The sequence below is a fragment of the Cavia porcellus genome, unplaced genomic scaffold (assembly GCF_034190915.1).
Source record: "Cavia porcellus strain 051 isolate PalLab524CR breed Dunkin Hartley unplaced genomic scaffold, mCavPor4.1 scaffold_6, whole genome shotgun sequence".
Lineage (NCBI taxonomy): Eukaryota > Metazoa > Chordata > Mammalia > Rodentia > Caviidae > Cavia > Cavia porcellus.
In genome coordinates, this window is record NW_026947489.1 from 96,648,317 (window position 1) to 96,662,553 (window position 14,237).

The 14,237-nt window shown below is 43.8% G+C and overlaps 1 protein-coding gene and 1 long non-coding RNA gene across 10 annotated transcripts in view; one reads left to right on the forward strand and one right to left on the reverse strand.

The window, feature by feature from the left end:
• The window catches only part of Sergef (secretion regulating guanine nucleotide exchange factor), a 227,812-nt gene that overhangs the window by 116,407 nt on the left and 97,168 nt on the right, over positions 1-14,237 (forward strand). The gene's annotated exons all lie outside the window — the stretch shown is intronic.
• On the reverse strand, positions 2,219-7,702 carry LOC134476574 (uncharacterized). The gene is made up of 2 exons (XR_010048391.1): positions 4,602-7,702; positions 2,219-3,220 (listed from the first exon to the last, which is right to left on the reverse strand). It is a non-coding gene; the product is annotated as an uncharacterized LOC134476574 (long non-coding RNA).

Below are 14,237 nucleotides of genomic sequence, written 5' to 3' on the forward strand. Positions count from 1 at the left end.
GCTCATTCACACCCCTGGCAGGTTTCGCTGTCCTGAGATTGCAGGAGTGAGGTCCCTGTTTCCTTTCTGGGTGTCATCCCAGAGTTCTTAGCAGTTGGGTGCTGCTCTGTAGTCCTTGTCATGGCCCTTCCATCTTCAAAGCCAACAGTGCTGCTACATTTGCTTCCAGTCTTGGAATTAGCCTTCTGCCTTCAGCCAGAGAAAGCTTCTTGCTTTTAAAGTGTATATATGATTACATTAGACTCACTTGGAGACAGCGCTTCTGTTTTTCTGTAGACCTTTATTTTTTAGAATGACCCTTCAGTACTTTGATGCTTGAAGAATTTCTATCCATTGGTTCATCCCTCTCATTCTCATCTCATTCTGTCAATGATTTTGTCACGTCTTATGGCACTTGTACTATCCCAGCCTTCTCCTTTACAGCCTGAAAGCACTCCCCTACTCTTATCAATACTGGGGAATAATCTCAGAACCTTTATATTGAGCAACATCTCTAGTGCTCCAACCTTTTTTTTTTTTTTTAATTTTTGGAGGTAGGCTTTTACTGTGCAGTTCAGTTGGCTTGAATTCACTTTGTAGCCCAGGCTGGCCTGAAACTTGCAGTGATCCTCTTGCCTCAGCCTCCTGAATGCTGGGATTACAGATGAGTGCCTCCACGCCTGGCCTCTACCCTTCTTTTGAAACAGGGTCTCATTAAGTCATAGAGTTGCCTGGCATGGCTTAGAACTACAGTCTTCAACCTCCCAGAGTGATGGTATTACAGGCAGGCACCATCATGCCCAGCTTCTCAGTTTTTATGTAACATACAGCATAAATTTAAGCTTATTCCCTGGACTTGCACTAAATCTCAGCTGTTCCACATACTAATTGTGATATTGGACAAGTTAATGTCTCTGAACTGTGATTCCTTCATCTATGCATATCTTCTACAGTACTGCTTTCCAACTGGCCCTTTCATGTACCCCACCCCGGGTGCTTTTCTTCAGGTCTGTGAGAAGGGAAAAGATTTAATACAAGACACATAGTTGATAGGGTTATTTTACAATATTCATCCAACAAGTCAAATGCAAAAGATCTGGCCACATACTAGCGATCCAAAGAATCCAGCTGAAGATGTAGAACCCATGGTAGTGTTCTCCATGAATCCCGCTGGAGGCCTAAAGCCACAACAATGTCTCATGCAAGTCTGTATCAAAGATATGCACTGGGAAGGCCCAGAGCTCGGTGGTGGAAGATTGAAGATCTGTGTCAGTGGGATGAAAGATCTGTGCCAGCAGCCTGAGGGGTCTGTACTGGACCCAGAAAGCAATGCTCAAGGTAAGACGAAAATACCTCTGAAAAGAACCATAGATATCTTCAGCAACATCGAGGTCCTGGGCTCCTTTGATAACAGCTGAGTTTGTACCAGGAAAGCCAGTGTGACAAGTTTCTCCAGGAGAATCAACAACACATTGTCTTCCTCTCCAGTTCTCTTTTTATGCTGTTGGCAACAATCCTCAGGTGGGCCCTGTACATCCAGCACCATGCTGATTCAATTCAGCTGAGTGTTACAAGTTGCCCATTGGTCAATTACACACAATGGCTTTGGACTTTCTGTTTAGCCACAGAATTGATTCTGAACATCTGAAAGATCAGCTAGTCTTTCAATTCAACCATTATTTACACAGCTCAAAGCATTTACAAGACCTTAAGACGAAAGACCAGAGGACATTTAGAAATAAGTTCAGTATTCTTTATTTAGCATTTCCTGAATATCTCTATGTTAAACTCTGAACTAAGAGTGGTGGGAGGTACAGACATAATTTCAACTCAGCAAACATCTGGTTAAGGCCTACTATGTGCAGGGCACTGTGCAAGACACCAGCGACACAGATGCATGGGAATACAGTCCTCCTGCTTAAGAAAGTTATAGTCTTTATAATGTAGGAATGAACAGATGTATGAATCACTTACTAACAAGTGGAATGAGTGCTGGCTCTGTAGCAGGGCCCAGAGGAGGCAGCAATTACTTCTGAAGAGGTCTGGTCATTTACTAGCTATGTGCCTTTAGGCAAGACATTTAACTATCCTATTTCTCAATTAATCTATAAAATGAAGATATAATGAGTTAATCCACATAAAGTACCTAACTAGGACTTAGAAGTCAATAAGTGTTAGCAGTCTCACTCTTCTCTGTCGATGTCGCTCCTGGCCGGCAGGAAGGACACACGACAAAGTCTGGCAGTGGACAACCTTTTCTTTTATTTTCCTTCTCCGTACAGCCTGCCCTGGGATCGCTCCCAGCCGAAGCCTCCTTTGGTCCGCTCCCCGCGGCTCCTTCTGGGCTTCTACTTCCGGGCTTCTTCTTCCCCCCCAGGGGTGGCACCAGTATATATACGGATACAGTGTCCAATCATGTTAAAGTAAGCAAGGCAAGCTGATTGGCTAACATCATCAGTTGCCAGGCAGACTATATTGTTGAGCGGGTTGCTTACGCAGTAAGCAGGAAACTAACGTGCTCGATGGGAGGGGTAATCTACCTCAGGCTTTACTCTTTACTACAGGCCTCACGTCCGCCAAGTGAGGCGACCGGGCTCGGGGCTGCGGCTCCCAACATCTCCCCCTTTTTTATTTATTTATTTTTTTTTATAAATATGCGCATCGTAGCCCTTCCTGGACTGGGTGCAGAGGCTTATGCCCTATGCGTAGGCCCACCGTAGGTCCTTGGCTTAGACCCTGGTCGGCCGTCCCATGGTCTGCCAAGGCCCTGAGGCCCTCGTCCTTTTTCTAGGGCCAGGCACAAACTGGACGGAACATGGATGCACACAAGCTTGCACTCATTTCCTCTCCGTAAAGAAATCCCCTCGGAGAGAAATTTAGACCTGGGCAGCATCTAACAGTCCAGCGGCTTACGTGCAGGATGGGGTAGGGCCTGGCTTAGGTTGAGTCGCACCGGGGGAGTACGCTCTTACCCGTCATTGACTCTCCTACCCAGCTATGTCATAATTTTTTAGAGGAGGAGTGTGGGAAGCTCACCACCCCTAGACTCGGTCGTAGGCTAGGCGAGCGAGCCATGCATATGCCTGAGGATCTTCTTGTCCATTTCGGGCTACCGCTATTTCTATTCATCTTGTTGGTTGGTCTGTGATGGATCTCCGGTAGGGCAGGTCTGATCTTCAGTCGAGGGCTTTGTCGCCCGTGTCAGTCTCTCCGGTACCCACAGTGGTTCTCGTCCCGATTCCTGTGGGAAAACACAAACCGCGCCTCGGTTCCAGCTGACCACTGGATCCGGGCCCATCCATTGTCCTGTCAGGACATCTTTCCACTTCACCCACCCTTTATGGTTGGGGGAAGGGTTGCAGTGCTCCACGGCTGGGGAGCAATTATCATTATTTAAATTTAAAAAATTGTGTGTGAATAGTGCCATGGATAATCGTGCCTTTGGGGCCAGGCCTTGGCCTACTCCCCCTTTTTGTTTTTTATTTTTTTATTTTTTATTTTTATCTTTTTCGTTTTTTTTTTTTTTTTTTTTTTTTTTTTTTTTTTTTATTGGTACCAGGGATCGAACTGGCGATTGCCTGCTTACAAGGCAGGCGCTTATGCCGCTGAGCTAAATCCCCAGCTCCCATTTTCTCGACCGGCGTTTTTCTCAGCCTGCTCGGCAGAGAACTCTGTGTAACTACCCGAGGGCAGACACGCCTTTGCCAGCTGAATCCAGTCCGCGGGGGTGAGGGGCCCAGAAGACAGGTTCTCCAGCATGGCAATGGTGTAAGGCGCAGTCGGCCCAAAGGTTGTAACTGCATTTTTAAGTTCTCTAATCTGCTTTATCTCAAAAGGCTCCCATGCATTACGTCCCTGGCCCATAGCTACTTGTACAGGAAATATCCCGTAGGGGCCACTATCTATCCCAGGTGGTGGATGTACCTCATGAGACAAACGTCCCCCCTGCCAAAGCCGCCTGTAAAAATACCGACCCGCCGGCGGCGGAGCATAAGACGGCGGCCATGATTGGGCGGAAAATGGGGGCCCGTGCATCACTTCCTGTTCTGGCGAAGGGGAAGGGAGCTCCCGGGCGGCCGCCTCGCGGCGAGGGATCGCCTCCGGGAACACCCCCCAAGGTGGGGCGGAAGGCTTCGCCTCCCTCTCGCGCCGGGGAGCGCTCAGGAGCTCTCTACTCCTCCGCAGACCAAGTTGAGCGGAGCGCAATTCACGGCGCAACGCTGGGAAGGAACCCTGCGACTCCTTATCGAGCGACTTAGGCTCCTGACAGCTGGTCTCTTTGGCCTCCTTGCCATTCAACTTTCCCTCGTCCTCGGAGTCAGACGACTCCGAGGCTAGAGCCCCGTCCTTCTCCTTAGCATCTTTGTTCCCCTTGACGGGCCCCTCTCGGGAGCTCCCCGACTGGGCCTGCTCAAATACCCTGCGTACTTTTGTAAGCTCTTGAGAGCTTTCTCCACAACCACCCTCGCTCTTAGTGTTGCTACCTAGCATGTTTCCCATCTTTTAATATGTTACTCACCGCGTGAGGCCCAAGGAATCCGCCACTTACGCGTGAGCCTGAGGGGAGTCTAAAAGCCCTGTAGGTGCGCGCCACCCAGAGCCCAGGCTTATCCCCAACTCACCTGTCTCGCAGCTCTGTACTGGAGCGTTGTCCGCTGTCACGTCTCGGGGGTGATCAGTCCCCGTGCGGGCCTCCAAATGTCGATGTCGCTCCTGGCCGGCAGGAAGGACACACGACAAAGTCTGGCAGTGGACAACCTTTTCTTTTATTTTCCTTCTCCGTACAGCCTGCCCTGGGATCGCTCCCAGCCGAAGCCTCCTTTGGTCCGCTCCCCGCGGCTCCTTCTGGGCTTCTACTTCCGGGCTTCTTCTTCCCCCCCAGGGGTGGCACCAGTATATATACGGATACAGTGTCCAATCATGTTAAAGTAAGCAAGGCAAGCTGATTGGCTAACATCATCAGTTGCCAGGCAGACTATATTGTTGAGCGGGTTGCTTACGCGGTAAGCAGGAAACTAACGTGCTCGATGGGAGGGGTAATCTACCTCAGGCTTTACTCTTTACTACAGGCCTCACGTCCGCCAAGTGAGGCGACCGGGCTCGGGGCTGCGGCTCCCAACACTTCTCTGTCCCTTCTACCCAAGAATACAAGGTTACACTGAAAGGAGAACATGACGTGAGTCGATGTGTTGAGGTGGCATAGTAGGATGGTCAGATATGTGTATGGGGATCTTATAATGCAGGTATTTGAGGCTGAGTCTAATGAGGAGAGAGACAAGAGAACTGCATTGGATCCAGACCACAAAGGTTGTTAAATGCCAGACAGGAATTTAGGCCTGTAGTGGAGAACAAAATAACTCACTTTACTTAAGCAAGAATTTTGGCAGAATAAGGGAGAGACTCGAGGGGATAAGGGAACCCAGAAAGCTGCTGTAGAATTCCAGGCAAGAGCTAAGGCTGGAACTAACTCACCATTTCTTGGGTGTACTCCCTCAGGGTGGCAGAGATTGAGGAGGAGATTGAGTTCTGCCCTTAGTCTGTATGCCTGTATGTTTCTTGCTAGGGGAACATTAGTTTGAGCCACAGTTAATCCCACAAATTTTAATATTTTGAGATTTTGTGTTCAGGCTTCTGATCTAAAAGCTGGTCCACCCATACATCTCTGCCCATTTAGCTTCATTGTCTGGGAGCATAAGCAGAAGATCTTTCTGCCCTGAAGAGCAGTGGCCTGCACAGAGCTGGCCAGCTGTGGAACCTCCAGAAATACCAAATAGCCCCATTATAGGAGATTCTTCCTGAAGAGAGGCCATATTTAAAAATCACAACAATGAAAATTACTTTGATATTGACTGCATATAAAGATGTTTTCCAGAGGCCCTGTAATATAAAAAGAGTGGGGATATAAGGGAAGTGAAGTAGTACCATGTTTTGAAGTACTTCTAAGTATTAGGAGTGAGGTTGTGTTCTTTAGTGTACTTAATTTCATTTAATCTTTGCAATCCTGACAGGCAAATATTACTGTGCCCATTTTTCAGTGAAGAAGCGAAGGCTCAGAAAACACAGCCCTCATGTTCAGAGTCAGATGACTTACAAGTGTTAGACCTTGCACCAGGCTGTTAAAAGTTCACGGGCCTAATTTTCTTATTTATAACACAAAAATCATAAAACCTATTCCAGGGGCTGTTTTGTGGATCACATAAGATACTATGTAGATGAAAAAGAAAAAAGTATCCCCTGACATCTGGAGGCTGGCCTGGCACGATCAGCTGCTGGACCCAGGTGTTGCTGTGAGCCAATCTGGCACTCAGAGCCAGGCCTTGATGTTGTCCTGTTGAATGTGAACTGTTTCATGGGTCATCAGCATCGGACTGGCCATTCTGACCATGGGAGATCGATGCAAACCAAGACCACCACGCTGGAATCAGGTCTGAACACAGACAAAACATGAAGATTGTCCGAGCCACAAAATACCAAACATGCTTCTCTCCTACTTTATGAGTGACTAATGAGTGACAACTGTGGCATTACCAGTTACAGCTGTAACTTCATTTCAGTCTTATGGGTGAGGTTAACAGCAACATGGGCTGTGTGAGTCAGCTTTCTGCAATTGTGACAAAATACCTGAGGTAGCTTATAAGGAGAAAAGGTTTATTTTGGCTCACACTGTCAGAAGTTTCGGTTCTTGGTTATTTTTCCTGTTGTGTTGGATCTATGGTGGCACAAAACAGCATTATGGAGAAGGCCCAGGAGGGGGCAAGAGCGTGAGAGGGAAGAAAGGAGAAAGAAGAGGAGAGAAGAGAGTTGGGTAGATCGATAGGTAGGCAGACAGGAAGAGAGAGAGAGAGAGAGAGAGAGAGAGAGAGAGAGAGAATGAATGGAGGTGGGCGCAGGCCAGGTCCCACTATCTGTTTCCAGGGTCTTCCACTGACCTAACCTCTCTGCACTAGGCCATGCCTCAGAGACTCCGCTCCCTCCCAATGGTACCATAGGTGAGGACCAATCCTTCTGCACACGAGCCTTTAGAAAACATTCAAGACCCAAATTATAACACCAAAATGGTCTCCACTTTCTGACAGAACCTAGTTTACAGGACACCTCCACTTTACAGACTCCTCCTAGTGCCACACAATGGAAATACAAGTGTCCTTAGGCCTAGGCCTTTCTAGTGTAGTCGGCTCTCTGCATCCACTGGTTCTCTGTATTTTTAATTTGTTTGGTGACATGGGATCACACTCAGTGTCTTGTGCTTGATACACAATACGCTTAGCCATGTCTGCATTGTAATTTCATCTGTGAATTCAACCCACCATGGATTGAAAATATTTGGGGAAAAATTTGCATTTGTACTAAAACATGTAAAGATATTTTCCTTTGGCATTTCCCCCCCCCCGAACAATACAGTACAACTATTTACATAACATTTACATTGGATTAGGTATTACAAGTCATCTAGAGATGATTTAAAGTAGATGGGAGGATGTAGGTAGGTGAGATGCAAATGCTACACGTGAGCATCCACAGCTCTTGGTGTCTGAGCAGGGTCCTGGAACCAGTCCCTTAGGGCTAGGGGGAGGCGACTGTACCTTCTTACTGAGTGGCCACATGGTTCCCTGGAGTGTGCCTCCTCCTTCATAGAAACAAGTAATAAACCCAACTTGTTCAGCTGCACATATATTCCTGTTGGCTGTGACTGGAGGGCTTGACACTCTGGAAATGGTTTAGTGTTAGACGAATTTTAGTTGGTGTTTGGTTAGTCACCTGCTACCACAGTAATGCTGTATAATACATAACTCACAACTCAGTGCTTTCAGACAATAGCAGTTACGGGTTGAATATCCCTTGTCTAAAATGCTTGGGGCCAAAAGTGTTTTGGGTTTTTTGTTATTATATTTTGGGTATTTGCATAGATTCTCCTGGTTGACTATCTTTAGTGTAAAAGTCCACAATCCTAAACTCCAAGATCTCATATTATTTTGGATTTTTAGATTAGGAATCCAAACATACTTATTCCATGTTTCTTGCCATTTTTAAAACAGTTCAAGTCTTCGTTGGTGTTATTAGTTTCATTGTTGTGGCTACCTGAAAGCTTGAATCAATTTAAAACATTTACTTTTCATGGTCATTTTGACTACTTGTGAAGGTGCAGAAGTCATGCGGTGTCAGACCCTGTGAATAAAGTAGATGAGGATACATGATGATATTCTTAGGAACCTGCCTTTCTGGTGAATGTCACTCAGCAGCAGTGTTCACTGTATTTTTATTATACCTCGTAAAGACACTCATGGATGAGGACTTCCAGAACTGCTTCTGAAAGTGACAAAAATGATGGGATGAGTGTGTGGCAAGTATGTGGGGGAGGGGGTGGGAGGTATTTTAAGTGAGACTAATAAGAATGTGGGATTTAATAAAATTTTAAAATTTAAACATTCACCATATATTTTGGTCATCCCTTGTAGCTTACACTTCTGGTTACTTCAATCTGGTTATCCCTTAAAATTAGAATCATAAAATGTCAGAGGGAGTCCAGAACTGACCACAGTACTCAAAATGTGGTGTGACGGAGCAGAGAGAGTGCTGGTTGTTTTTGTGGGCTATGTCACATTGCTGACTTAAATTGCAAGCATAGGTCTTCTCTCTCTCTCTCTCTCTCTCTCTCTCTCTCTCTCTCTCTATCTCCCCCCCTTCCCAAGAAATAATTAATTAATCATTTCTAGCCAATCCTGCATCTCTGCAAGTTATTTTTTGAACCCGAATGTAGGAGTTTACATTGTAGAGTGTCACCTGTTAGCTTCTTTTTGTTCATTTGTTTGAATCCAGAGCATCACGTTTAGTGCACTGGCTGCTTCTTCCAGTATTTGTGAGTGCTATGCACTTAAGAGCTAAACCTTGTTTTTACCTGGCTTGACCAGAAGTTTAAATAGCTCAAACTGAGAACCAGATCCCTTGAAGTTTCCACTAGATGCCTCCTTCTTAATCACAGATTCACACAGGAAGAGAAGGGCCCAACCCTGTAGCCTACCAGGACGTTAATATTGTTAGTTTAGTGCTCAAACTGTCCTCATATTTAGCCAGTAGGGACCCCTCCACAGTGGCTTGTGGGTCCTTTGACATGCCCTCATCATTCTTTGAGTACTTTACTCTGTGACACTGGAGGCTTCATGTTCATCACCTCTCCTCCTTGCCTGATCGGTCATCTCTCTGAGAAGCCCTGGAACTTTTCAGTGGTGGATGGCCCATTAAATCTCAACTCTGGGTGTTTATTGCATTGGGGGTTAGTGCTCCCATTTCCTCTCAGTGGACAAAGCTGGAACACATGTATAATGGTATATATGTGCACATTTATGATATATATGTACACTTATAGTTTATATATATATTTATTTATTTATATCTGTTACCTACCTAGCTTGAAAATCATGAGTTAACACCAATATCTTTAATTATAACCAATATTGCATGTTTTCCTACAGCCCCCTCTATTATAATACACTTGACAGTGAAAAACTTAATCCTATTATCCTCAGAATACTGGTATATTTGCCTGATTCCTTGTGAGAAACCAGTCTTCTCTGCCGTAGTCCTGCTGGGTGCTCTTCCTTGCACGTGCAGACTGCCTGCTAGGCCGTAGCTGCCCAGCGATGCTCCGAGCTCCCGCTGGGCCTCTGCTGCCCCTGCCTAGCCACCATCCTCACGTGGGCTCTGATGCTTCGACACCCTCTCCGTGTTGGCTTTTGGACTGAATTAGTAAGGAAGGAAGGAAGCAAGGAAAAGGGAAGGGAAAGGAGGAAGGAAGGAAGGAAAGAATGAAGACAAGCAGGCAGGCTACCTTGTAAAGAATTTTTTTTTCTTCTGGTTGAAATGCAGCTCCCTTACAGTAAAATGGACAAATCTTAAGTTTCTAACTTAATGTGTACACACATGTAATCACCCAAAATGGGCACCTCTAGTAAGCCTTCTAAATATTCTTACCCAAAGATGACCACTTGTAAATGCTCACCATAGATTAATTTTGCTTATTTAATTTTTTAATCTTTTATTTTGGAATAATTCCAAAATTATGGAAGAGTTGCAAGAATAATGTACAGAACTCTCCAAATCCCTTTCCTAGACATAGACTGTTTTGCTACATTTGTATGCATCTCCATATGTTCTTTTTCTCCCTCCCCTTCTCCCTCTCCCTCTGTCTTTCTCCCCACAACCCACTGTGGAGCGTCTTCATATTTCTGCAGTTGTCTTGATGATATGTTTTCTGGCAGCTTTGATCCAGGGTCCAGTACAGGGTCACGTATTGCATTTAATTGTCATGTTCCTTTGCCTTCTTTAATCTGAAATAGTTTGTCTTTATAGGGCAGTTGTTTTTTTTATTATGTTCCTCGATTTTATCTGATTTTGCTCATGATTAGATTTCTCATATGCCCTTTCAACAGTAAAACTAAATGATGTACCTGATGTCAGTTTCTCTCATTATTAGTGATACGAACGTAGATCTCTTGTGTGAGGTGGTATCTATTGCCTTTCTGTCCTGTAAAATTAGCATTTATTTCTTTATAATTAAGAAGTAATCTGGGCATAGTGGCATATACCTGTAGTCTCTGGTCCTTGGGAGGCTAAGGCAGGAAGATCTCAAGTTGAAAAACAGCCTGTGCAACTTAGCAAGACTCTGTTCCCCCAAAAAAGGGGAGAGAGAGTGTAACTCAGCTCTCTGTGGATTTAATCCCCAGTACTGAAATAAGAAAAAAGGAAAGAAAAAGAAATCTGTGAAGATACTTTGAGATTACATGAATGTCTTGTTCCTCTTCAGATTTGCTCAGTAGTTTTAAGATGCAGTAATAAGTCTTACTTGAAATGATTATTATTGCAATAGTTGCAAAACTGTTTGCTAAGCCAATCATTACTTTTCCATTTAGTATCTTTGATGTCCTACTATAAAGAAGAACCTTTCCTGCTCCCATGTTTAATATACACTGGATATTCATGGATTTTGTTGAGTGGGCTATAAACCGACTGTTGTTGTTCTTTTGTATGTGTGGAACCAGGGAGTGAACCCAGGACTTCACACATGCTAGGCACACAGTCTACCAATGAATATACTCCCAGCCCCAGGTCTTTTTGAGATTAAGTTGCATAGGCTGACCTCAGCCTTGCCATCTTCTTGCCTCAGCCTCCCAGGTAGCTAGTGTTACTAACTTTGATGCTCAGATTCTCCCTTGATTTACTTGGTGGGACCCCCTGAAGGTGGATCTTGTTTTTTGTCCTATTATTCTTTTATCACTTCCCTACTGCCTGGCATATATAGTTGTTTCAGGCTTCGGTTTTTCTTTCCTTGTTCCAACCCTGGAACCATTTCTCCAGTAATCTATGATTGCTCTTAGTTGAATAGTATTTCAAAGCCGAGATTTGTACACTAAGTGAACTGTTGGAGTGTCATTGCTTCTAGACAGTTTAATTGTGTGAGACAAAGAGAGACAGACACAGACTGTAAATTCATACTGATACCTTTAATTTTAATCCAGTTTCTACAGGATTCCTCTTTGGTGTTCCTCATTCAGTATTTGTTTTTCTCTCATCCATAGTGAAAGTTCTAGCTCCTGACAACATTAATTTTTTCCTCATTTGCATAGCTGTACAATATATGCAAAATACTTTCAGAATTGGCATGTGTATAGTCTGAAAGAAAAAACCCTACTAAGAAATTAAAGATTTTTTTGTAGTTCTTTTTGGGTTTTAACTTTTTCAGCAACAAAGAACATATTATTTGAGATTAAGAATGCAATCCCAGAAAAGATTCAAGCAATCTTGAGAAAAATGTACTCCTTCTTTATGTTTTTAAACATAAGCTATTTAGTGAAAGTACTGTGTTCAGAAGTTACTAGAATTGGTTCGGTTTTGCCTCCTCAGAACAGTTATATTTTTATTTGAAATGAGTTTTGCCTGCTTTTGAGTTCCACGTAGAGTCATATAGTACTTTTGTCTGGGTCATTTTGTTAATGTTATTCTTGAAGATTTATTCATGTTGCAAATATCAGTGATTTCTTTTTTCTACTTATAAAAATACACATACGAGTTTGAACCCAGGACCAACGCATGGTAGGCAATGCTCTAATACTGAACTACACCCCCAACTCACTATGATGTTTTCTAAATTAAGTACATTTTCTCTCTTATACTGATGATTACTATTTGGATGTTTTTCTTTTCTATCTTTTCTCTCTATCTGTATGTAGGTGTATGAACATTCTTGATCATACCTTTAATAAGACTTTAAAGATTTATGTATATATATAAATATATATGTATATATAAATATATCAATATTAGGAGACAAGTATTCAAAATAAATATTTATATATTTAGTTTAGTAGACACTGTCTATATAGTTTTTCAAAGCAGTTGTTAAATTTGTAGTCCTTCCAGCATTTACGACAGTGGCTACATTTTTGATAAGCACACTGTAGGGTGTTTGCCTGATCTAAATCTGTTAATTGCCTCTCTTTGAAATTGGTTGTCCAGCTCATGTTTCCATCCTTTCCCCAAAAGTATCATGGCATGCTTTCACTGAAATCTAGTTGTATTATTAGGTTCTCTTATTGTAGTGACCAGAGATACTGTCAGAGACCAGTACTTTAATACTATAGAATTTTGTTAGTCTTTGGCATATGTAATAAAAACAGGTGAAGCAAATATCTGATAGGAGAACATCTAAAAGTCACTTAGAACACAAGGCAGATCAAATATGCCTCACATCTTGAGCTATAGGCTCTGTTGCTTCTTCCATTAGAATTCTCACATTCTATTGATTTGGTCTTTCTACTTTGTTCTTTCTGCCACTTCTGACTCCTCTGCTTGCTGTTTCTACTTATATTAACCTTCCTTGTGTCTATTCTACTTACAGCTCCGGCTGCCAGTTAAAAGACTCTTGAGGGCCCATTTCAGGCAGAGGTACACAAAGCCACTTCATAAGATGTGGCCATTAACTGTGGAGATGTCCATTAACTCATTTTGGAGAAAGTGTCCTCCCATAATCAAATTTGCAATGGCCACAGGAAGCAGGATAGCAAAGGAGGCCCCCAAATTGAGACTTCCATAATCCAGGAGCCTCTGCTGTGCTGGAAGTCCAGGGTGGCAGAACCTATTTTCTCCATAAGGCAACCCTTGTCCCTTTTAAAGTACATTATATGGCTAACAAAACTGAGGCTTGGCAAGGTTCTACTACCTCCTCAACAGAGTGGTTGTGGAGAGGAAGATAGCTAAAGTTTGGAAGTACATGGATGCCAAGCATGTTATATTATAGAATTTTGCTTTGCTGCTATGGCCTGGCATCCTCACAGCTACTCTGAGAAGTGGGCCTCTGTCTCTATACTTAACAAACAGATCGGCAGCCATGCTCAGAATCATTAAATCACTGGTTCCAGAGCACACTGTCCTGTAAGCTCAGGTATGCCCTGGTCCAAAGCTTGTGAGCCTACCCATTATGCACTCTGTCCTCTCTGCTTCTGTTTTCTTTTCTTTTTTTTTATTTTCTTGTTGTTTTTGTAGGTCTCACTATGCAGTCCACGCTGGCTTTGAACTCACTATGTATCCCAAGCTGGCCTTGAACTCATGACAATCCTCCTGCCTCAGCCTTTTGAGTGTTGGAATTACAGTCGTGCAACATGACTGGCAGCCCCCTCCTTGCAACCCCCTCTTCTTCTGACAAACTAGCATCCCAGTGCTCCAGTCTTTAAGCCTCAAATTGTTAAGTGACAGCTCTCTGATTATCTCCCTCCTATCCTTACATTTAGTCTAATTCTGCCTTCTCAGTGAATCTCAAATCTGTCTTGAGCTTTGTTCAGTCCTTTTCATTATAGCCTTGATTCTTTTAAGAGCCATCTAAATGACTGCAAGCTTTCTTCTCACCACACTGTCATAATCTAATGTGAAAATAATCTAATGTTAAAGTTTCCATGGTATCAGTCTCTTCACTTGTTACCATGCTTGATCTCTCACTACATAAACCCACTGTCTCAGCAACACAAGTGTTTTCTCCTCTCTGGAAAGTCCTTTGTCATCGTCATTTGCACAGTAGCAGAGGGAGTTAAGACTAGGTGCTTCCAGAAGCAAGCAGTTGTGATCCTCTGGTGTCACCATGGTCTCCTCCATTTGAAACCATTTCCGAGCCACGGGATTGGCTCACCGAATTGCAGTTTGCTTGTAAAACGTGTGCAGGCTTCCAGTCCTGCTGTCCCACCAGTTTGGAGATCATCTGGTGGTCACCCCTA